Genomic DNA, 23641 nt, shown 5'->3' with positions numbered 1-23641 from the left:
TTATCTCTTCTTTCCAATATGAACTGAGTCTCTGCATACTCAACTAGTTGAGGGGAAGTTTTTATTTTTATTGCTTTACAATGTTGTGTTGTTTTCTGCCATGCAACTGGAATCAGCCATAACTATGTATATATCTGCTCCCTCTTGAGCCTCCCTCCCACCCCTCCCCCTTTAGGGGAAGTTTTTAATAGAGAAATCCGAGGAAAAAAGGAAGAGTGTTGCAGTTAGAATACTGCCATCCTGTAACCTTTAACAAACTGATGGATCTTGGTAATGACCGTGAATGGCTGCAAAAGAAAGGCAATCAAACATTATCTGCCTTGTTATGGATGATGTGGTACATATCCAGTTATCTTTTTTTTTTTTTAATTTTATTTAGGCTTTGCTAGGTATTCTTTGCTGCTCGGGCTTTTCTCTAGTTATAGCAATGGGGGGGAGAGCTACTCTAGTTGCAGCGCTTGGACGTCTCATTGCGATGGCTTCTCTTGTTCTGGAACAGTGATCGTGACCTTATAAACAGTATCAGAAAACATACATGAAAAAAGATATCATTAGTAAAGACAGCAGAAACAATCAGACCTGTAACTACAGAGAGTATAATTTCGAGGGTATAGTTTGTAAAGTAAGTCTTTTAATACATTTAAAGAAATAAAACATCTCATCAAAAGTATGAGAAAAGAATAACAGACTGTCAAAAATGACATCCAGAAAGATTTAAAAAAGAGCTAAATAGAACTTCTAAAAGTAAAAAATATGATAATTGCAGTTAGGAATTCAGTAGATAAGGCAAATAACTAGTCAAGACACAGCTGAAGAGTAATTAAGTGAACTGGAATATAGACTTAAAGAAATTACCCAAAGTGTAGCATGAAGAGACAGACATGGAAAAGTTAAAAATGAAAAAATAGTGCTCGCTTCGGCAGCACATATACTAGGATTGGAACGATACAGAGAAGATTAGCATGGCCCCTGCGCAAGGATGACACGCAAATTCGTGAAGCGTTCCATATTTTTAAAAAAAAAAAAAAAGAAAGAAAAAAAAAAAAAGAAAAAATAGTAAAGAGACATGGGGAATAGAATGAAAAGGTCTGACGTGAATCCTAGGAGAAACAAAATGTGGGAGAAGCTATATCTTTTAAGAGGTTTGGCTGATACTTTTCCAGAATTGATGAAAGACAATTCATGTCTGATTCATTAATATCCTACTGCATCCCAAGCCGAGTGATTAAGAAAAATTGCATTTCTAACATCATAGCAAAACTATAGAAAGCTGGAGTTATAAAAACAGAGAAATAACACATGAGCTACAAAGTAGTAGGAGTGGTACTTGGAAAAAAGAGGAAAAACAGCTGTGCCGTGAGTACTGTTAGCCTAGTTGCTTGGCCTGAGAATGAGGCTCCAATGCCCCTTTCCTCAGTTCTAGACAATAATGGCCATCACAATTCCATCATCTGTGATACTTCTTTCTTGGTCCTTTTAGACGGTCAGATTCAAGGAAGAATCCACCATGCTCCCTAAAGTTGAAGGTACTTCAAGTCTGCCAAATTTCCTGTTAAGTGTCTGTTCTTGGGCTGAGGTTACTGGAAAGAAAGTAGTTTCTCTCTGAGGAAAGAGAAGGATGGAACTACAGAGTCTGATGAGGAGGCAGCCAGCACGAACTTCTCTAACCATCTCATTCCTACTTCTTAACTCCTACCAACCTATTTCTTTCTGTTTTTATCTTTCTAAGTGTTATATACAGTTGAAGACCTTTTCATAATCCTTTTTATTTCCCTTTCTTCTTCCCTGTTCTCAATTTTGAGAATATATATCTGTTTTTTTTTTTTTTTTTAGTTTATCATATATATGTGTTCATATCTGTGTGTATATATGTATGTTTATATTTAAACTTTTGCAAGTCTGACGGCTGTGAAATGGTATCCTGTCCTTTTTATTTCACTCTTCCATGACTTATATAAAGGTTGAATACATCCACCCCCCCATAATTGGAATCATACTGTTTATACTGTTCAAAAATTTCCTTTCTCCCCACTCTCCTTTTTTTGATGAGTGCATTTTTTGTTTTTGTGCCATCAGGGTTGCACTTTTTGGAATTACTTCTTCATATCCTTTGTCTGGTTTTCCACTGAGTCTTCTGTTTGTCGTTTAGTTTCCTTCCAAGAAGCAAGCGTCTTTTAATTTCGTGCTGCAGTCACCATCTGCAGTGATTTTGGAGCCCAAGAAAATAAAGTCTCTCACTGTTTCCACTGTTTCCGCAAGTATTTGTCAAGAAGTGATGGGACCGGAGGCCATGATCTTCATTTTTTGAGTGTTGAGTTTCAAGCCAGCTTTTTCACTCTCCTCTTTCACTTTCTTTTTTTTTTTCTCTTTCACTTTCATCATGAGATTCTTCAGTTCATCTTTGCTTTCTGCCATAAGGGTGGTGTCATCTACATATCTGAGGTTATTGATACTTCTCCCGGCAATCTTGATTCCAGCTTGTGCCTCATCCAGCCCCGCATTTCGCATGATGTACTCTGCATATAAGTTAAATAAGCAGGGTGACAGTATACAGCCTTGATGTACTCCTTTTCCTATTTGAAACCAGTCTGTTGTTCCACATCCAGTTCTAACTGCTGCTTCTTGACCTGCATACAGATTTCTCAGGAGGCAGGTAAGGTGGTCTGGTATTCGCATCTCTTCAGAATTTTCCACAGTTTGTTGTGATCCACACAGTTAAAGGCTTTGGCATAGTCAATAAAGCAGAAGTAGATGTTTTTTCTGGAACTCTATTGTTTTTTCTGTGATGCAACAAATGTTGGCCATTTGATCTCTGGTTCCTCTGCCTTTTCTAAAACCAGCTTGAACATCTGGAAGTTCTCGGTTCACATACTGTTGAAGCCTCGCTTGGAGAATTTTGAGCATTACTTTTCTAGTGTGTGAGATGAGTGCAGTTGTGTGGTAGTTTGAACATTCTTTGGCATTGCCTTTCTTTGGGACTGGAATGAAAACTGACCTTTTCCAGTCCTGTGGCCACTGCTGAGTTTTCCAAATTTGCTGGCATATTGAGTGCAGCACTTTCACAGCATCATCTTTTAGGACTGAAATAGCTCACCTGGAATTCCATCACCTCCACTAGCTTTGTTCACAGTGATGCTTCCTAAGGCCCACTTGACTCTGGATTCCAGGATATTTGGCTCTAGGTGAGTGATCACATAATTGTGGTTATCTGGGTCATTAAGGTATGTTTTGGATAATTCTGCTATGTATTCTTGCCACCTCTTCTTAATATCTTCTGCTTCTGTTAGGTCCATACCTTTTCTGTCCTTTATTGTGCCGATCTTTGCATGAAATTATATCTATCCTTATACCAATCTCATATTATTTCCATTACTATAGTTTTATATGTTTGTTTCTCTATCAGATGAAACAAATCCTTTGTTCTTTTTCTTTAAAATCACCTTGAATGTTTTTGGCCCTTTACTCTTCCATGTGGATTTTAGACACACTTTGTCAGGGTCAACAAAAACTGTTTGTTTCCATTAAAGTAAATTTACAGATTAATCGGTGAGAATCCGCATAATTATAAAATTATGTTCCCATCTATGAACATGGCTTGTCTTTTCAGTTTAGTTCAGTCTAGTTGCTTAGTTGTGTCAGACTCTTTGCGACTGCATGGACTGCAGCACACCAGGCTTCCCTGTCCATCACTATCTCCCCGAGCTTGCTCAAACTCATGTCCATTGAATCGGCGATGCCATCCAACCATCTCATCCTCTGTTGTCCCCTTCTCCTCCTGCCTTCAATCTTTCCCAGCATCAGGGTCCTTTCCAATGAGTTAGTTCTTCACATCAGGTGGCCAAAGTATTGGAGCTTCAGCTTCAGCATCAGTCCTTCCAATGAATATTCAGGACTGATTTCCTTTAGGATGGACTGGTTGGATCTCCTTGCAGTCCAAGGGACTCTCAAAAGTCTTCTCTAGCACCACAGTTCAAAAGCATCAATTCTTCAGTGCTCAGCTTTCTTTATGGTCCAACTTTGTCTTTCCAGGTAGATGTTTTTAAATCTTTTAATTAAGATATGTAATCTTCTACTTAAATATTAAATATCTTTTGTTATCCTTAAGTACTTTACAGGTTTAGTTATTGTAAATAGGATTGTTTTCAAGTTTTCATTTTCTAATTTGTAGTTGCTGATGTTTGATTTTGTATCTAACAAATTTGCCAAAGTCTTATTTCTTCTAATAGTTTGTCTGTGTTTCTTAGTATTTCTTCCTAGACAGTCATGTCATTTTAAAATAACGGTTTTTGTTCTTTTTCATCTTTATCCTCATTTGTTCTTTTCTTATTGTAGTTTTTAGCATCTTTAATATAGTGTTTATTAAAATATTAATAGGAGGCATTCCTGTCTTATTCTTGTCTTGAGAGGGAATGACAATATTTTACCATTAAATATGATATTTATAATAGGCTTTTAATAAGCTAAAAAATTCTCTCAGTTTGCTGGGTTTTTTATCATGAATTTGTATTAGATTTTATTGATAATTTCTTTTATCTATAGAAATGATTGTATGCTTTTGTTTCTGTTCATTCACTGATGAGATTAATTGCATTAGGAGTTTTTCTACTATTCTACATGGCTGTGATATATTTTTATCTTTAATATTCTGTTTGACTTAGCTTTTTACTCCTTAATTTAGAATTTTAAAATTTGTGATTATAATTGAGGTTGGTCATATGAATTTTTTTTACTATACTAGTCTTTTTTAATGAGAAAACATTTGTTTTATTCTTATAGTAGCCTTAATGCTTAATAATGATCTAAATGTGACCTTGTCCTTAAATTAAGGACTTCGTTGTTCTTGTGGATTACAAAATATAAACTTTATTATTTTCACAATTTATTTATTTATTTTTGACTGCGATGTTGCGGCATGCAAGTTCCCCAACCAGGGGTTGGACCTGTGCCCCCTCTAGCTGAAGCACAGAGTCTTAACCACTGGCTGCCAGGGAAGTCCCTAATTATTTTTATTGAGATAGATATTAGGACTCCACAGACAAAGAGTTCTAAAAAATGCTTCCCCCCCCCAAGTATCTCATTTTTATGAGAGAATACTATCAAAACCAATCAGATTTATATAAACTCAGATATGTTGTTCAAGTATAAATGTAGAGAAAACTATGAAATTGAAAAGAGTTATCAGAGCTTACTATAAAATTTTACTTGACGTAGGTCACAGGCATGATAAGCTCAGATTTTAGTGTTTGTCATACTGTTCTTATATGTTTTGTATAAAGCTTATAGAGATCTCTGTCATTAAAGGATATGAAATGCTTTCCTTCCCTTTCTAATGTCTGAAACGTTTTGTACAAGATGGGGTTATCAGTTCCATAAAGTCTTGATGAAACTTACCTGTAGAACCACCCTGCTTGGCACTTTTTTGTGTGGGTAGATTTTTTTTAAATTTCATATTCAGCTTCATTAATATTTAAGTCTCTTTAGATTTTATATCTCTTTTAAAAAATTTTTTATTAGAGTATACTGTCAGGGGTACAGCAGAGTGAATCAGCTACCATTGTTCAGTTGCTAAGTCATGTCTGACTCTTTGCGACCCCAGGGACTGCAGCATGCGAGGCACCTCTGTCCTCCACTGTTTCCTGAAGTTTGCTCTAATTCGTGTCCATTGAGTTGGTGATGCTATCTATCCATTTCATCCTCAGCCACCCCCTTTTCCTTTTGCCTTCAATCTTGCCCATCATCAGGGTCTTTTTCCAGTAAGTCAGTTCTTCATATCAGGTGGCCAAAGTATTGGAGCTTCAGCAACAGTCATTCTAATGAATGTTCAGGGTTGATTTCCCTTAAGATTAACTGGTTTGATCTTCTTGCAGTCTGAGGGGCTCTCAAGAGCCTTCAGTTATACATATGCATATATCCACTTTTTTTTTTAAGATTCTTCCCTTGTTTAGGCCATTGCAGAGTATTGAGTAGAGCTCCCTGTGTTATACAGCAGGTTCTTATTAGTTTTCTATTTTATATATAGTAGTGTCTATATGTCAGTCCCAATCTCCCAATTTATCCCTCCCGACCCCTTAACTGCTGGTAACATAACCATAAGTTTGTTTTCTACATCTGTGACTCTACTTCTGTTTTGTAAATAAGGTCATTTGTACCCCCCCTCTTTTTAAAGATTCTACATATAAGTGATATCATGTGATATTTGTCTTTCTCAATATGATTTACTTCACTCAGTATGACAATCTTTAGTTCCATCCATATTGTTGTAAATGGCATTATTTTGTTCTTTTTCATGACTAATATTCCGTTGTATATATGTGTACACATCTTCTTTATCCATTCCTCTGTTAATGGACATTTAGGTTATGTCCATGTCATGGCTATTGTAAATAGTGCTGCAGTGAACTTTGGGATACATGTGTCTTTTCAAACTGTTTTACTCCGAGTATATACACAGGAGTAGGATTGCTGGATCATAATGGTTGTTTTGTTTTTAGTGTTTTAAAGAACTTCTATACTGTTCTCTGTAGTGGTTGCACCAACTTACATCCCCAGCAACAGTGTAGGAGACCTCCTTTTTCTTTGTACCCTCTCCAGCATTTATTGTTTGTAGATTTTTTGATGATGGTCATTCTCACTGGTGTAAGGTGAGACCTCCTTATAGTTTTGATTTGCTTTCTATCTTTTTGAGTCAACTTTGGTCATTTCCCATTTATATTTCATTTAACTTTTCACATAAAGTTGTTGAAAGTATTACCTTGAGGGTTTAAAAAAATTAAATTGCATACATTGTCTCTTAGTTGTAGCATGTAGGATCTTTGTTGTGTCATGTGAGATTATTCATTGTAGCACATGGCTTCTCCAGTTGTGACTTCAGTAGCTGTGGCATGTGGGATCTTAGTTCCCTGACTGGGGATCAGACCCATGTCCCCTGCATTTCAAGGTGGATTCTTAACCAGTGGACCACTGGGGAAGTCCCCACCTTAGGATTTTTTACTTTTATCTGTACTGCATCTACAGTTAAGTTTCCCTTTTCATTCCTAACATTATTTATCTGTGCTTATTTCCTTTTTAACTTGGCCAGTCTTTCTAGAAGTATATCTTCTGATAGTCTTTTGGCTTTGTTAATCCTTTTTTAAAAACCTTTGATTTTATTTATTTCTGCAATTAACTGTTATTTTCATTTATATACTCTCTTTGGGTTCATTCTTTTGGGAACTTTTCAACTTGAAAATAATACAGGGTTTTTGTTTTCCCTGTAACACCATTTTAGTTAAATAGTCTGTAATTTATATTATGGTTATTTTGTTAGCTGTTTTTTTTTTTTTTCCCCAGTAAGTTACATGTGTATTTTCCACTGTGCAGAGGGTCCACACCCCTAACCCGTGGGTTGTTTGAGGGTCAGCAGTACAGTGTTTCTTTCTCTATATTGGTGTTTGTATTTGTGTATGTATGTATGTAGTTTGCCTTGTGATCAAAGACTATGGTCTGCCTGATAATAATTCTTCAGTATTTGCTGAGATTTCTTTTGTTGCTTGCCAGGTGGTTAGTTTTATGAATATCCTATAAGTGCTTCTGAAGAATAAGTAATTTATTTGATGGATACATGGATATATGTAAATTTTTTTGCTTTATATACTTACATATGTGAATTTAATTTTACACATAAGGTATTCATGTTTCCTGTTTTCTTACTAATATATGGCTAGCTTTGCTTTCTTTTCTGAGAAGTTAGTAATGAAATCTCTTTTTCTAATTATTTTTCTTCCTATAATTGTTCAACTTTTGTTTTGAGTTAAGGTTGTTAAATGTATATAGATTGAGGATTCTTATAACCTCCAGATGCACTGCACCTGATGTCAGTATGATTATTTTTATCCCTAAAAAGTCATTTTTGCCATGAAGTCCATTTCATCTGATACTTATATATCTACCAACTTTCTTTGCTGTTAGCATTTTCTTGGTATATATTTCTCCATCCCTTTTCTTTCAATCTTTCTCCCATAGTATTTTGGATATATTTTTTCTTTATATAGCGTATAGCTAGATTTTGTTTTGTTAATTCAGTTAAATACATTTGCTTTTTAGTGGGTGAACTTAATACAGTCCCTTTTATTATGATTTATTGACATAGTTGGATTAATTTCTGCTATTTGTTTCAGTAATGACCTTTAACTTTTCAACATGCTTGATTGGGCTCCTGAAGTGTAAAGTTTTTCTACCTCCTCTCAAACAATTTAAGAACTGTTAAGAATGCTTTAATTCTGATTTCTCCATTCTCTATGATTTTGTTGGCTAATATTTTATTTCCAACTTGTTTTTAACCAACTTTATAAAGTAGTCATTATTAACATAATCAGTGCTAATATTTTACAGTTCATGCTTGTTCATATTTACCTATATGTTTATTGATTCCTTTGCCTACTTTTTCCTTCTGGAGATCAATTTCTCGAGTTATTCTTTCATCAGATGTTGAGCTGGTAAGGTTTTTTAGATTTTCCTGAAATTGTCATCCTTTTGCTCTCCTTGAATGATACTGTATCTAGTTATCCTTCTGGTATCTGTTGTTATTGATGGAAAATCTAGTGCCAATCTAATAGATGTTCCTTCTGTAGGCAATCAGTTTTCCCTTGATTGTTTTGAGGTTTTTCAGTTGTATTTAATTATTAGCCAGTTTTACCCACTCCAGTACTCTTGCCTGGAAAATTCCGTGGATGGAAGAGCCTGGTAGGCTACAGTCCGTGGGGTCACAAAGAGTCGGACACAACTGAGTGACTTCATCTTCACCATTATATATCCAAGAATTTATTTTAATTTATCCTGTTTGGCTCTCAATATGCTACTTCAACCTTTAGATTTCAGTTGTGGAAATTTCCTGATTTATTGTCATTTCCTGGTTTGTTGGCTTTCCCCTATATTCACTTTTCTCTTCTCCCTCATCTTTTATTAGGGTTATATTGGACTGTGTGTTTTTAACATCTCTTAACTGTTATTTCATATTTTTCATCTCTTCATCTCTTGTGCTCTTTCTGAATGACTTCTTCCACTTTATTTTCAAATGAGTTGATTCTCCAGTAGTGTCTGATGTGTTTATTACATCCATAAAGTTGCAATTTAAATGGTTATATTTTTCATTTCTAGGGGTTTTCTTTTTGCTTCAGTGACATCCAAAAGTTTTGATATGTATTACTTTAAGTAGTGTTCTTTCAAAATATTTTAAAATTTTAATTATGACTTGGTTCATGATTTATATTTAAGTGTATTTATTGTGTGTGTGTGTAGCAGAGTTTTATTAAAGTAAGAAAAGGGACAGAGAAAGCTTCTGATATAGACATCAGAAGGGGGATGGAGAATGCCCCCCTCGCTTGTGTTAGCAAGGGAGTTATATACTTTTTAATTAGTTATTACAATAAATTGAAAGAATGTCTGGAGGTTGTAAAGATCTTACTAGACCCATTCCCATAATTTACATTTTAAGATAACGGAATCAGCCAGAAGGTTTTCAGGAAGGAGAAACTGTCCTCAAGCAGGATACATTGTTATTATATAATCCTTGGTGGTTTAATCGCTAAGTAGAGTGTCCGATTCTTATAACCCCGTGGACTGTAGCCCGCCAGGCTCCTCTGAGTACTGGAGTGGATTGCCATTTCCTTCTCCAGTGGATCTTCCTGACCCAGGAATCGAACCCCAGTCTCCTGCATTTCAGGCAGATTCTTTACCGACTGAGCTATGAGGGAAGCCCGTATAATTCTTAGTACAGAGTTTAAATTGAGTTGTTTGTTGTATAATCATCAATTCTGGGCTTAAAGAAAAAATTGTTTTATGTGACTAAGACTAAGGAATGTAGAGAAAAAAAGATGTTTGTCCTTTACTCCTCCTTGAGAATTCCAGACCCCTATCTCCTCCTTGAGAGCCCCAGACCCCTTTCTCCTCCTCGCGGACCCCGGACTTCTTATCAACCTGCCTAGGAATTAACTCTCTCATTCCCCCCTTTTCTTATAGGAGAATTATGTTGCCAAGGGAAAGGGGTGTTGGCAGAAACTAGTTTCTGCTGAGATGGGACGCTGTCCCTAAATTGTTGAGGCAACATATTCTCCTAACCCTCATATTGAGGGTCTCTGATCCAGGGGCCCCAAGTAGTAGTTGGAGGAAGTTGTAGCACTCATAGGAGCTTGGACAACCATTTGTAACTTAAAAGCTTTCAGATGGTTAGAAACAAACCCCATTTTACAACTATAGATGTAAGGCAAAATAGTCATTAAACCAAGTTAAAACCTAATCAAAATTAAAAGTTACATTATGTCCATAGTTATATCAGTCCATCTTAACATTGTTAGATGTCATCACAGAGTTGAAGAAAGTCCTTTCCTTTAAGTGGAGAAACCCACCATGGGAAGTCTTCAATTGATGAGGAGGGGAGTGCTCTGCAGACCCAGCAATTAGACGGATTGTGGAATGCAGCATAGAAATGAGTCCAGGACAGGAAGGCGCTGTCTTGAGGGTCAAACAGCAGACTCAGGACTTTTAGAATCAGCAGAAGCAAGCCCACCTAGATTCTCAGGCCCATCTCGGTTTCTGGCTCAAACAGCGGCTTGTTTAACTCGAAGGCTGGGTCAGGAGTTAACCTCCCGGTAATGTCTGTTGAAAAGCTAAAAGCTGAGCCATGTAGTTAATTTTAAGGCTTCAGGATCTATGACAATCAGTTCAGTTCAGTTGCTCAGTTGTGTCCAACTTTTCGAGACCCCATGGACCGCAGCACACCAGGCCTCCCTGTCCATCACCAACTCCTGGAGTTAACCCAAACTCATGTCCATTGAGTCAGTGATGCCATCCAACCATATCATCCTCTGTCATCCTGTTTTCCTCCTGCCCTCAGTCTTTCCCAGCATGAGGGTCTTTTCAAATGAGTCAGCGCTTCACATCAGGTGGCCAAAGTGTTGGAGTTTCAGCTTCAACATCAGTCCTTCCAATGAACACCCAGGACTGATCTCCTTTAGGACGGACTGGTTGGATCTCCCTGCAGTCCAAGGGACTCTCAAGAGTCTTCTCCAACACCACATTACAAAAGCATCAATTCCTCAGCACTCAGCTTTCTTTATAGTCCAACTCTCACATCCATACATGACTACTGGAAAAACCATAGTCTTGACTAGATGGACCTTTGTTGGCAAAGTATTGTCTCTTCTTTTTAATATGCTGCTTAGGTTGGTCATAACTTTCCTTCCAAGGAGGAAGCGTCTTTTAATTTCATGGCTGCAGTCACCATCTACAGTGATTTTGAAGCCCCAAAAAATAAAGGTAGCCACTGTTTCTGCTGTTTCCCCATCTGTTTGCCATGAAGTGATGGGATTGGATGCCATGATCTTAGTTTTCTGAATGTTGAGCTTTAAGCCAACTTTTTCACTCTCCTCTTTCACTTTCATCAAGAGGCTCTTTAGTTCTTCTTTACTTTCTGCCATAAGGGTGGTGTCATCTGCATATCTGAAGTTATTGATATTTCTCCCAGCAATCTTGATTCCTGCTTGTGCTTCGTCCAGCCCAGCGTTTGTCATGATGTTCTCTGCATATAAGTTCAGTAAGCAGGGTGACAATATACACCCTTGACATACTCCTTTTCCTATTTGGAACCAGTTTGTTGTTTCATGTCCGTTTCTAACTGTTGCTTCCTCACCTGCATACAGGTGTCTCAAGAGGCAGGTCAGGTGGTCTGGTATTCCCATCTCTTTCAGGATTTTCCACAGTTTATTGTGATCTACACAGTCAAGGTCTTTGGCATTGTCAGTAAAGCAGAAATAGATGTTTTTCTGGAACTCTCTTTTTCGATGACAGTATCATGCTTTTTCTATGACAGTATCTGTGCACAAAAACAATCTGTCATAGCGACAGTCCCTTCTTTTGCGGGGGGCAGTTCGAGCCCTCGTTAAAGCTATGGGTAGAACTGTAAACCGACTGTTTTGTGTTTCCTGAGTTAGCTTACATGGGTGTCTTTTAATAATGTCATTAGCCTTTTCAACTTTTTTCTGAAGAAAAAAGTCTCCAGGAACAGTGGGGTTTCCAGGAACAGTGTAAGTGATATTCTGTTCCTAGAGCTTTTGATACCCCTTGAGTTACAGTAGCTTTAAAGGTGGAGCATTATTGCTCTGAACTTTAGAGTTTAAGATCCCACTTATATCATGAGAAGTCAGTACAGTAAGATTTTGCCCATTCATTAACCTTGGGCTTTAGTGGATACTGCTTTTGATGTGGAAATAGGTGAGTGTCTTGAGCTTGATAATGCCAGGAACAGCATTTTGTGCTTGACCCACAGCTTTTCCATCAGCCCACACTTTAGGATTTACAGTTTGTTCCATGAAAACAGAGGCCTGGACTTTGTTTAATATATCCCTCCCTAGAAGGGGTGAGGGAGACTTTGGCATGATTAGGAACACATAAGAAAACAGCACGGAGTCCCAGCTGCCACTTAAAGGATGACTGACATAATAATGTTTGGCTCATCCAAACAGTCCCATTATAGTAGTGGATCAGGAGGAAAGCGGACCATGGGCTTCAGTGAGCACAGAGAAAGTTGCCCCAGTGTCCTAAAAAAGTCAACTGGTTGGCCCTCCTCAGTTATTAACACCTGGAGTTCCTCAGGTGTAATTAGGATGGGACCTTGTGTGGGCAACCCTGGGCACTTTCAGTCCAGATTGTCTTGAGAGTCTGATAGTTCAGAGGCAGTCTCTTCTCCAGTGTGGTCCTTTGCAGACCGGTCCCGGAGCCGGGGGCGGCTTAGATGCCTGAGGGAAATCCCGCTTGAGATGTCCCTCCTTTCTATAGTAATAACAAGGCTGTCCCTTTTTACCTGGGTCCTCTGGGCATTTTTCTCAGGCTGTTTCAGAGCAGGTCTAACAGCCATTGTTGGGGCTTCATTCTTTTGCCTGGTTCTTTTTTGTCTCGAGTTTTCCTCCTCATATTCTCTACCATAATATACCGTCTGAGCCAGCTGCAACAGTTTTTCTAAAGACTGATGTGGTCCAAACACTTGTTTTTGTAACTTATGGCAGATATCTGGAGGTGACTGAGCGAGAGGTCTATCTTTTAAGATCATTCCTCCTTCTGCACTTTCAAGATCAACATCAGTAAACCTGTGGAGAGCCTCCCATAGTCTGTCTAGGAATTTACCAGGAGTTTACTTCTCTTCCTGTTCTATGTCAGCCAACTTAGCGTAAAGTCTTAGCATGTGCTCACTTGAGTCCTACAAGAATACATTTGGCAAAGTGGCTTTGTTATGGGAACCGCTTGGCTCCCAGTAGGAAGGAGGGCTACTTAGTGTTCCCTCTTTCCCCTTGTCTCACGCTGAAGCCATTCATCTCCAAAAGTAGTAGCTTCCTCCAAAGCTAGAGCTCTCATGTCAGGAGTCAGTGTCTGTCCCAAGACATACATTACATCTCTCCAAGTAAGCTCATAAAGTTAAGTTAGTCCCGTAAAGGCTTCTATGTACATTTTGGACCCTCTAAATAGTCTTGACCGCAGTTGGGACTGTTTGAAATTCTACCGAGACTGAGGCAACCCCTCCTAGAAGGGTGCCCTGATTCTCAGCCTTTTCAGTTGGGAGCCCCAGGTAAAGGGGCAAAGTAAGAGAACAGGAGGCAGCTGAAGGTTTCACACCCAAGTCTGCACCCTTAGGATGTAAGTCTGGCATGTCTTTCAGAGAGATAAAGACCAACACATATGGCACTTCTACCCATTTCACTTATTTTCAACAGGACCAGTCTAGTTGTAAAACAGTTAATAATTGAGATCCTTCAACAGGTCAGCATTCCCTGTCTTGCAAAGGATACTGTGGCCATTCAGTATCACAGAAGAAGATCAGATGTGTCTTTTTAAGTTCTGGGGATTGAACTTGTCCCAGTTTTTTTAAATACATTTTAAAGAAGTGGTTCTGAAACTGCTAGCTCCCATCCGTAAGAGAGAAAAAAGCGACATCCATAGCCGTGGCTTTTTTCCACTGAAAACATCCTTCCCTGCTCTAAATGGGGGTGTAGACAGACTCTCCACTGAAACTTTTCTTCCCTGGTTGAACTTAGTCTGTCCCTTACCGACGCAGGCGTCTTGCTCGTCCCTCCCATTTCTACTGCCGAGGTGGGATGGAGATGCACTAGGGGTAGACCTGATAGCATCCCAGACTGATTTAGTTCCATACCACCAAGACCTTTGTTTGATTTGCCCTTTGCTCTGAGGCCACCCAGAGTGTAACAGAGTAGCTTTCCTGGAATGTTTCCCAAGCTAGTACTACTAGGGGAAGCATCCTTCTTTTTTTTTTTATTTTTATTTTTTTCATTTATTTTTATTAGTTGGAGGCTAATTACTTTACAATATTGTAGTGGCTTTTGTCATACATTGACATGAATCAGCCATGGATTTACATGTGTTCCCCATCCCGATCCCCCCTCCAACCTCCCTCTCTACCCGATGCCTCTGGGTCTTCCCAGTGCACCAGGCCCGAGCACTTGTCTCATGCATCCAACCTGGGCTGGTGATCTGTTTCACCATAGATAATATACATGTCTCGATGCTGTTCTCTCGAAACATCCCATCCTCACCTTCTCCCACAGAGTCCAAAAGTCTGTTCTGTACATCTGTGTCTCTTTTTCTGTTTTGCATATAGGGTTATCATTACCATCTTTCTAAATTCCATATATATGTATTAGTATACTGTAATGGCCTTTATCTTTCTGGCTTACTTCACTCTGTATAACGGGCTCCAGTTTCATCCATCTCATTAGAACTGATTCAAATGAATTCTTTTTAATGGCTGAGTAATATTCCATGGTGTATATGTACCACAGCTTCGTTATCCATCCGTCTGCTGATGGACATCTAGGTTGGGGAAGCATCCTTCTTATGTGTACATATGTGCATTCCTGAGTACAGTCCTGACTGCAGTAGAAGCGGTGAGTCATAAAGGGACGAACAACAACCAAGATGTCCCTCTTGAGTGTCACCACACCAGTATATGTGATAGCAAAAGAGATGATGGAGGGTTGGCCAGCGAAGAAAAAATGATTTTTGTTCTCGAGCTATTAGGGCCAATCCTTCTAGTTCATTTCCACACATTCCACAAAAGGAATATCTAAGGAGTTGAGACAAAAGCCAATCAGAGAGCCTCCTCTGGTCCATTAAGAGCTAGCGCTACCAAAGGAAGAAGCCCATTGCATTTCCAATCTGACCAGATCCTTCAGTTCCCAATCTGTGTCCTCAAAAACCTCATGGTCAACAGCAGGGCTTCTATCCACATAGATAGGAGACACAGCTGTGACAAAGACTCACTTTCAGGTTGCTGGCCCCTGAGGCAGGCAGCAAAGAGAGTAACCTCTAACCTGAGAGACGTTCCTGGAGCTAGAGCTCTGCCTCGCTCTCAAACATGCTCTTGTAACTTTCTGCTCCTAGCAAGGCTAGGCGCTTCCATACATGGGGTCTAAGTAAAAGTACATAGTAACAGCATGTATCACAGTTCTCCTGAAAGTCTATGATCTGACAAATTAGATTAGTAGTTGTAATTCCCCACTCAATTACGAAATAGAGACCAGGAAAAGATGACTGAGAAAGGAAAGTGTGGTCCACATGCTTGCCCATTTCTGGTCACTCCCCTTGCAGGGACCTTGGGTTTCTCTTGGCATTGGCAGGTCAGTATAAACTCCCCACAAAGCTCCCCTTTTGGGGGTTGCCTTCAGTCATTACAAAGTCATTACGAAGGCACTGTGCAGGACATGTCATTCGCACAAGTACGCCATAGAGTTATTAGTAAAGTAAATCAGAAAACTTGCATACTGAGAAAGCAGAGAGGCTAGAACTCTTGAGTGTTCTTACCTTGTCCTGAAGATCCCAGACAAGCCCCCAAGATGATAGCTTACTTTGAACAGTGTTGGATTCGTGATCTCTGAAGAAGACGATTTAGCTTTGGGACCAGGGACCAGGCTTGATCATTCAAGAGCTTTTGTGTAGCAGAGTTTTATTAAAGTAAGAAAAGGGACAGAAAAAACTTCTGACATAGACATCAGAAGGGGGACCGAGAATGCCCCTTAAGTGTATTTCTTAATTTCCAAATGCAACAGAAAGTTTCTAGTTACGTTTTTGTTAGTAACATCTATCTTGTGGTTAGATAAATACTTGTATAATTTCAATCATTTGAAAATAATTGAGACTTTCTGTTAGTGTATGATCAGTTTTTGTAAATGTTCACATGTGCCTGAAAAGAACATATATTCTACGTTTTGATTATGAGATAGCCTGCCTGCCTTTCCCTTTCTTCCTCCTTTCTGCCCCTCTCTTTCCTCTGGATATGGAATTTTACGATGGCATTTGTTTTCTCTTAGTGAATTAAATGTATTATTCCATCCTGCCTTATGTTGTTGCTGTTAAGAATCTGGCTATCAAGTGATCACTGTTTTGAAAATAATCTCTGTCCCTCAATCTCTGCCTACTTTTTTGTACTGTATGTCTTATCCACACAAGGCAGCTAGGGATGGGGTTGCCAAGCTGCAGCTGGGTCAAGGGACCTTCCTCCCTCAAGGGTGGGTCTGCCCCACTGGGGGCTGGTTTTCAGGCAGACCATCGTGGGCACCGGTGGAAGGCTCCTGGGGCATAGGTGGCAGGCTTGGGTGAGGGCATCACACTTGTAGCGCTAGAGGTAATATGGCATGTTCTTCTCTATCACCAGGGGCTCTTCCATGGGACCATACCACTTCAACACACAGCTGTTCTTGTCAATGAAAAACTTGGTAAAGTTCCATTTGATGGCATTTCCCAGCATGCTCCTCCCCTTGGGCTGAATTTTCATCCACTTCCACAGAGGGTGGACATCATCCCAGTTCACACAGATCTTGCTGAACTTCACTGAATTTGATGCTGTAGCCATGGCGAACTCTTTGATCTCAGCATTGCTCCCTGGCTCCTGCCTCCTGAACTGGTTGCAAGGGAGGGCCAGAATCTATAAACTACACTCTGCGCATTGGCTGTTCATGTCGACCGCTGAGTGTAGTTTACATCCGTCTTGCCTCTTTGCGAGGTCACACTGGTGACTGTGCACACTTGGCCTGGTGCTTGTTCAGGTTAACCATGCTCCCGTCAGTGTTCTTGACTGAGAATTCCTACATGGAGTGTGCCCAGGCCAGTCACAGGACACATCATGGTGCTGACCAGGAGCGCACAGGGCCCCAAAGAGTAGTGCCAACCTCAGCAGGTGGCACAGACAGCTCCCAGCTGTCTACTTTTAAGATTTTCTGTTTTTATGATTTTTTTATACTTTCCCATGATGATGTATTTAGGTGTAGATTAAAAAAAAAATTCCTGCTTGGAGTTTGTTGAATTTATTCAATCTGGATTTGTGTCTTTCATCTGTTCTAGAACATTTATAGCTATTATAGCTTGAAATATTGTCTCTGCCTGTTTCTTTTTCCTATCTTTTTGACATTCCAAAGAAACATATGTTAGACCTTCTTATTCAGTAGTCTTTCATGTTTCTTTACCTGTTCTCCATATTTCCCCTCTATATGCCACTTCTGTTGAAATCTCAATAGTTTTGTGCAGCGTGTCTTCTGGTTTACTTGTTTTCCCTTCTACTGTGTCTAATCTACTATTGAATCTGCCCATTAAATACTCAGTTACAAAATTACAGTTCTAATTTTTAGAAGTTTTATTTGTATCCTGTCAAAGTTTGATTTATTCGTTTCTAAAATTTCCTATTTGCTGCAGATATTTTAAAGGATGTCTTTTATTTAAACCTTGTATACATATTTTAAAATACATATTTTTATAGTTCCAGGTCTTTTTCTGCCAGTTTACATTAATGGTACCTTGTTTCCTTACAAGCTTGGTGGTTGTTTCACTGTACTATTCATTATTATTAAAAATTATTTGGAGCAGATTTAAGTTCTCTTCTGCTAGGTGCCTAGAGGTAATTAATGGTCTGGAACCATGGCAAATCAAGTTCACAACTTGAGGTTTCTTAGTCTGCCGATGAGATGTGAATCTAGATTGTAAACCATATAGAAGCAGATTGTGATTTCAGTTTATTGGGGTCAGCTTTTTCTTTTCCTTTTTCCTCTTCCTTCCACTGCCCTGTGCTCCCCCTGTACTGAGTATTGGCAGGGCAGTCTTTATAATTCACCTTTAAGCTAGAAATTCAAAAGACTAAACTCTCAGGAAAATGTGGGGAGAGTTCCCACTTTGGGTGGCTCTAAACTTTGACTTTATTCTCCTTTCCCCACAAGGCTGCGAAAACCAAAACCCAAGTTGAATGAATCAATGAATTCAGCAGGGTTGAGTGGCTTTAGTACTCTGGTTCTATTTAGTCTCTTCCTTAGATTTTTGTTTTGTAGTTCCTAAACATTCTGTTGCTTTTTTGATGCTTTTAGTGGCATATTTTTATATTCAGGTTTTTTTGTTTTCAGAGTGGTTTGATCTGAATAATCCAACTCAGTATTATTGGAAATGAGTTGGCCATTGATTTTTTGAAAAAAAAAAATTGCAGAATACTTTACTAAACTATTTTATTGTTTGTGAAAGATTTTCAGTTTAGTTTATACAGTCAAAATACCTGCAAAGAAAGATACATATTTTCTTTTATAGTGGTATAGTAGGTAATTTGTTTTTGACAGGAATCCTTACGGTATTTCATGATTATCCATGATGATGGCATTTGATGTGTATGTGTGTTTTACCTACTTTTATATGTGTTTATATTACATATGTTTATGTCAAGTAAATATGTTAGAGTAGCATTAAAAATGTATATATATAAAAAAAAAAGAATGTATATATAAATTTCATTTTCACTGAGGGTCGCTGAAAAGGAACTTATAGTGAATTGTATGCCATTTTGCCATCTACCTAGATGACTGTGTGATAATCCTTCTACTGTGACCTCTCATTTGGCAAATTATATTTGTATATTACCCAGTAGTGAATCATCTTTACATATCTGTAATGATTTTCTTGACCAGTGTATTAGTTATCTGTCACTGTCTGACAAGTTACCATTAACTTAGCTGCTTAAAGCAATGCACATTTGCTGTTTCAGTATCTGTGGTTCAGGATTCCACGCATGACTTAGTGGGTCCTCCGTATCACTGCAGTGCTGCTGCTGATGCTGCTAAGTTGCTTCAGTCATGTCTGACTCTATGCGACCCCATGGATGGCAGCCCACCAGGCTCCTCCATCCCTGGGATTCTCCAGGCAAGAACACCAGAGTGCGTTGCCATTTCCCTCTCCAAGACATGCATGCATGCTAAATGGCTTCAGTCGTGTCCGACTCTGTGTGACCCTATAGACAACAGCCCACCAGGCTCCTCTGTCCACGGGATTCTCTAAGCAAGAATACTCGAGTGGGTTGCCATTTCCTTCTCCAGTATCACTGCAATAGCTGACATCTAACCTGAGGCTTGACTGGGGAAGGATATCTTTCTAATAAGCTCATGGGGGTCCAATGGTTTTTGCAGAATTCAGTCTTTTGCAGCTTGTCAGATTAGGGGCTTCATTTTCTTGCTGGCTTGAGCCTGCTCTCAGTTTCTTGCCATGTGTTCATCTCCATGAATAGCTCCCAACATGGCAGCTTGGTTTTTCAAAGCCAGTGAGAGAGAGAGCGAGAGCAAGTTCTCAGCAAAACAGACATTACAGTGTCAGGTAGTGTGATGACATGTACATATTCACATGCATCCTGTTACCTTTCCTGTGTTGGTTAGAAGTAAGTCATATCTCTTACTTAAGGGGATGTGTCTGATTTTGGTCTAGATATTATGAATTGTCTGCAAGTAACAGGAAATGATATATATATAAGATGTTTATTTCTCTTACCTAAACACGATCTTCAGGTCAGCAGGGCTGGTGTGGCAGCCCTGCTTCAAGTAGACACGGGGGGTCTTGAGTTTGTTCTAGTCACGCTATGATTCCCGCCCTAAGGAATAGCCCTTTCTTCATCATTTTAAATGACCAGATCTGCATCCCAGAGAGCAGAGTGGAAGAAGGGATGTAGAAGCAAAAGCCAGTGACACTTAAGTCTTTTAAGGAAGACCTGAAATCTGGCAAATGATGTTTCTGCTTCTATCTTGTTGGCCAAAATGTAGTCTTTTTTACTGATACTTCATTTGCCCAGCAAAAATTTGGCTGCCATGGAAGAATGGGAGAACAGATCATGAGGAACCACTACCAATTTCTACCACAACTAGTTTTAAGCTAAACAAACAAACAACCAAAAAACTCTTTGCTCTGGGATGTTGTTGTTTAATTGCTAAGTCATGTCTGACTCTTGGTGACCCCATAGACTAGAGCCCACCAGGCTCCTCTATCCATGGGATTTCCCAGGCAAGAATACTGGAGTGGATTGCCGTTCTTTTCCTCCAGGGGATCTTCCTGATCTTTCCTTATCCAGGGATTGAACTCATGTCTTCTGCATTAGCAGGCAGATTGTTGACCACTGAGCCACCAGGGAAGCCCTGTTCTGAGATTGTTGTTGTTGATCAGTCATCCAATTGTGTCTGACTCTTTGCGACCCCAAGGACTGCAGCACACCAGGCCTCCCAGTCCCTCACCATCTCCCAAAGTTTGTCCAAGTTCATGTCTATTGCATCGGTGGTGCCATCCAGCCATCTCATCCTCTGACACTCTCTTCTCCTTCTGCCCTCAATCTTTCTCAGCATTAGGGACTTTTCCAATGAGTTGGCTGTTCTCATCAGATAACCAAAATACTGGCGCTTCAGCTTCAACATCAGTCCTTCCACCAAATATTCAGGTTGATTTCCCTTAAGATTGACTGGTTTGATCTCATTGCTGTCCAAGGGACTCTCAGGAGTCTTCTCCAGCACCACAGTTTGAAGGCATCAATTCTTTGGCCTTCTGCCTTCTTTACAGCTCTCACAACCACATGTGACCACTGAGAAGACTGTAGCGTTGATTATACAAACCTTTGTTGGCAGAGTGATGTCTCTTGCTTTTCAACACACTGTCTAGGTTTGTCATAGCTTTCCTGCCAAGAAGGAATCATCTTCTGATTTCATGACTGCAGTCACCATCCGCAGTGATTTTAGAGCCCAAAAGAGGAAATCTTTCACTATTTCCACCTTTTCTCCTTCTGGACCAGATGCCATAATCTTAGTTTTTTTAATATTTATTTTTAGACCTGCTCTTTCACTCTCTTTCACCCTCATGAAGAGACTCTTTAGTTCCTCTTCGCTTTCTGCCATTAGAGTGGCATCATCCCGCATATCTGAGGCTGTTGATGTTTCTCCCGCCTATCTTGATTTCAGCTTGTAACTCATCCAGCCCGGCATTTCTCATTATGTGCCTGGTGTAATAGGTTAAACAAACAGGGTGACAACAGACAACCCTGTCATACTGCTTTCTCAGTCTTGAACCAGTCATTTGTTCCACACAGGGTTCTAACTGTTGCTTCTTGACCTGCATACAGGTTTCTCAGGGGACAGAAAAGATGGTCTGGTATTCCCATCTCTTTAAGAACTTTCCATAGTTTGTTATGATCCACACAGTCAAAGGCTTTCGTGTAGTTGATGAAACAGAGGTAGATGTTTTTCTGGAATTCCCTTGTTTTCTCTATGATCCAGAAAATGCTGGCAATTTGATCTCTGGTTCCTCTTCCTTTTTTAAACCCAGTTTGGACATCTGGAAGTTCTTGGTTCACATAATGCTGAAGCCTGGCATGCAAGGTTTTAAGCATGACCTTACTCGCATGGAAGACGAGTGCAACTGTCCAACGGTTGTCAAATTCTTTAGTACTACTTATTTTGGGATTGGGATGAAAATTGACCTTTTCCAATCCTGTGGCCACTGTTGGATCTTCCAGATTTGCTGACATATTGAATGTAACACCTTGATGGTATCATCCTTTAGGGTTATGAATAGTTCTACTGGAATTCCATCGCACCACTCGCTTTATTAATAGCAGTGCTTCCTAAAGCCCAGTTGTTTTCACTTTCCAGAATGTCTGGCTCTGGGTGGCTGACGACACCATCATAGTAATCCAGTTAAGATTTTTTTTGTACAGTTCTCTGTGTATTCTTTCCATCTCTTCTTGATCTCCTCAGCGTCTACTAAATCTCCACCGTTTCTGTCCTTTATTGTGCCCATCTTTGGCCAAAATGTTCCCTTGATAGCTCCAAGTTTCCTCAAGAGATCTCTAGTCTTTGCCATTCTGTTGTTTTCTTCTAGTTTTATGCACTGTTCATTGAAGAAGACCTTCTTGTCTTTCCATTGCTGTTCTTTGGAACTTTGCATTTAGTTGGGTACTACCTTTCCCTTTGGGCTTCCCTGATAGCTCAGTTGGTAAAGAATCCACCTGCAATGCAGGAGACCCCGGTTCAGTACCCATCGGTGATATGGATCAGGTCAGGAAGATCCTCTGGAGAAGGGATAGGCAACCCGCTCCAGTATTCTTGGGCTTTCCTTGTGACTCAGCTTGTAAAAGAATCCTCCTGCAATGTGGGAGACCTGGATTCGATCCCTGGGTTGGAAATATACCCTGGAGAAGGGAAAGGCTACCTACTCCAGTATTCTGGCCTGGAGAATTCCATGGAATTCCATGGGGTCGCAAAGAGTTGGACACAACAGAGTGACTTTCACTCCTCTTTCCCTTTCTCCCTTGCTCTTTACTTCTCTTCTTTCTTCAGCTATTTGTAAAGCCGCCTCAGATAGCCACTTTGCCTTCTTGCTTTTCTTTTTCTTTTGGATGGTTTTGTTCGCTGCCTCCTGTACTGTATTACAGACCTTCATTCTGTAGTTCTTCAGGCACACTGTTTACTAGATCTAATCCCTTGAGTCTATTCGTTACCTCCACCGCATATTCATAGGGGATTTGATTTAAGTAGTACCTGGCTGGCTTGGTGGTTTTCCCCCTTTTTTTAGTTTAAGCCTGAATTTTGCTGTGAGAAGCTGATCTGAGCTACAGTCAGCTCCAGGTCTTGTTTTTGCTGACTGTATACAGCTGCTCCATTTTCAGCTATGAAAAATATAATCAATTTGATTTTGGTATTGACCATTCAGTGATGTCCATGTGTAAAATCATCTCTTGTGTTGTTGAAAAAGGGTATTTGTTATGACTAGTGCATTCTCTTGACAGAATTTGGTTAGCTTTTGCCCTGCTTCATTTTGACCTCCAAGGCCAGACTTGACTGTTACTCAAGGTATCTCTTGACTTCCTACTTTTGCATGCCAGTCCCCAATGAACATCTTTTTTTCACATTAGTTCTAGGAGGTCTTCTAGGTCTTCATAGAACTGATCAAGTCTAGCTTCTTGGGCATTGGTAGTTGGGGCATAGACTTGAATTACTGTGATGTTGAATGGCTTGCCTTGGAAGCAAACCAAGACTGCACCCAAGTACTGCACCTCAGTAGTTGTGAGGTTGCACCCAAGTACTGCATTTCGGACTTCTTTGTTGATTATGAGGGCTACTCCATTTCTTCTATGGGATTCTTGCCCACAGTGGTAGATATAATGGTCATCTGAATTAAATTCGCCCATTCCCATCCATTTTCGTTCACTGATTCCTAAGATGTAGGTGTTTATTCTTACCGTCCCCTGCTTGACCACGTCCAGTTTACCTTGATTCACGGACCTAACATTTCAGGTTCCTATGCAGTACTAATTGTTTGCAGCACT

The 23641-nt window shown here is 39.7% G+C and overlaps 1 protein-coding gene, 1 non-coding gene and 1 pseudogene across 9 annotated transcripts in view; 2 read left to right on the top strand and 1 right to left on the bottom strand.

The window, feature by feature from the left end:
• The window catches only part of SIL1 (SIL1 nucleotide exchange factor), a 234737-nt gene that overhangs the window by 163808 nt on the left and 47288 nt on the right, over positions 1–23641 (top strand). The window lies entirely within an intron of this gene.
• LOC133062943 (U6 spliceosomal RNA) lies at positions 908–1014 on the top strand. The gene has a single exon (XR_009694263.1). It is a non-coding gene; the product is annotated as a U6 spliceosomal RNA (small nuclear RNA).
• On the bottom strand, positions 16658–17129 carry LOC133061409 (phospholipid hydroperoxide glutathione peroxidase-like; annotated as a pseudogene).

The sequence above is a fragment of the Dama dama genome, chromosome 9, assembly GCF_033118175.1.
Source record: "Dama dama isolate Ldn47 chromosome 9, ASM3311817v1, whole genome shotgun sequence".
Classification (NCBI taxonomy): domain Eukaryota; kingdom Metazoa; phylum Chordata; class Mammalia; order Artiodactyla; family Cervidae; genus Dama; species Dama dama.
Note: the sequence above shows the minus strand (reverse complement) of the source record. Positions and strands in the feature narration are given on the sequence as shown.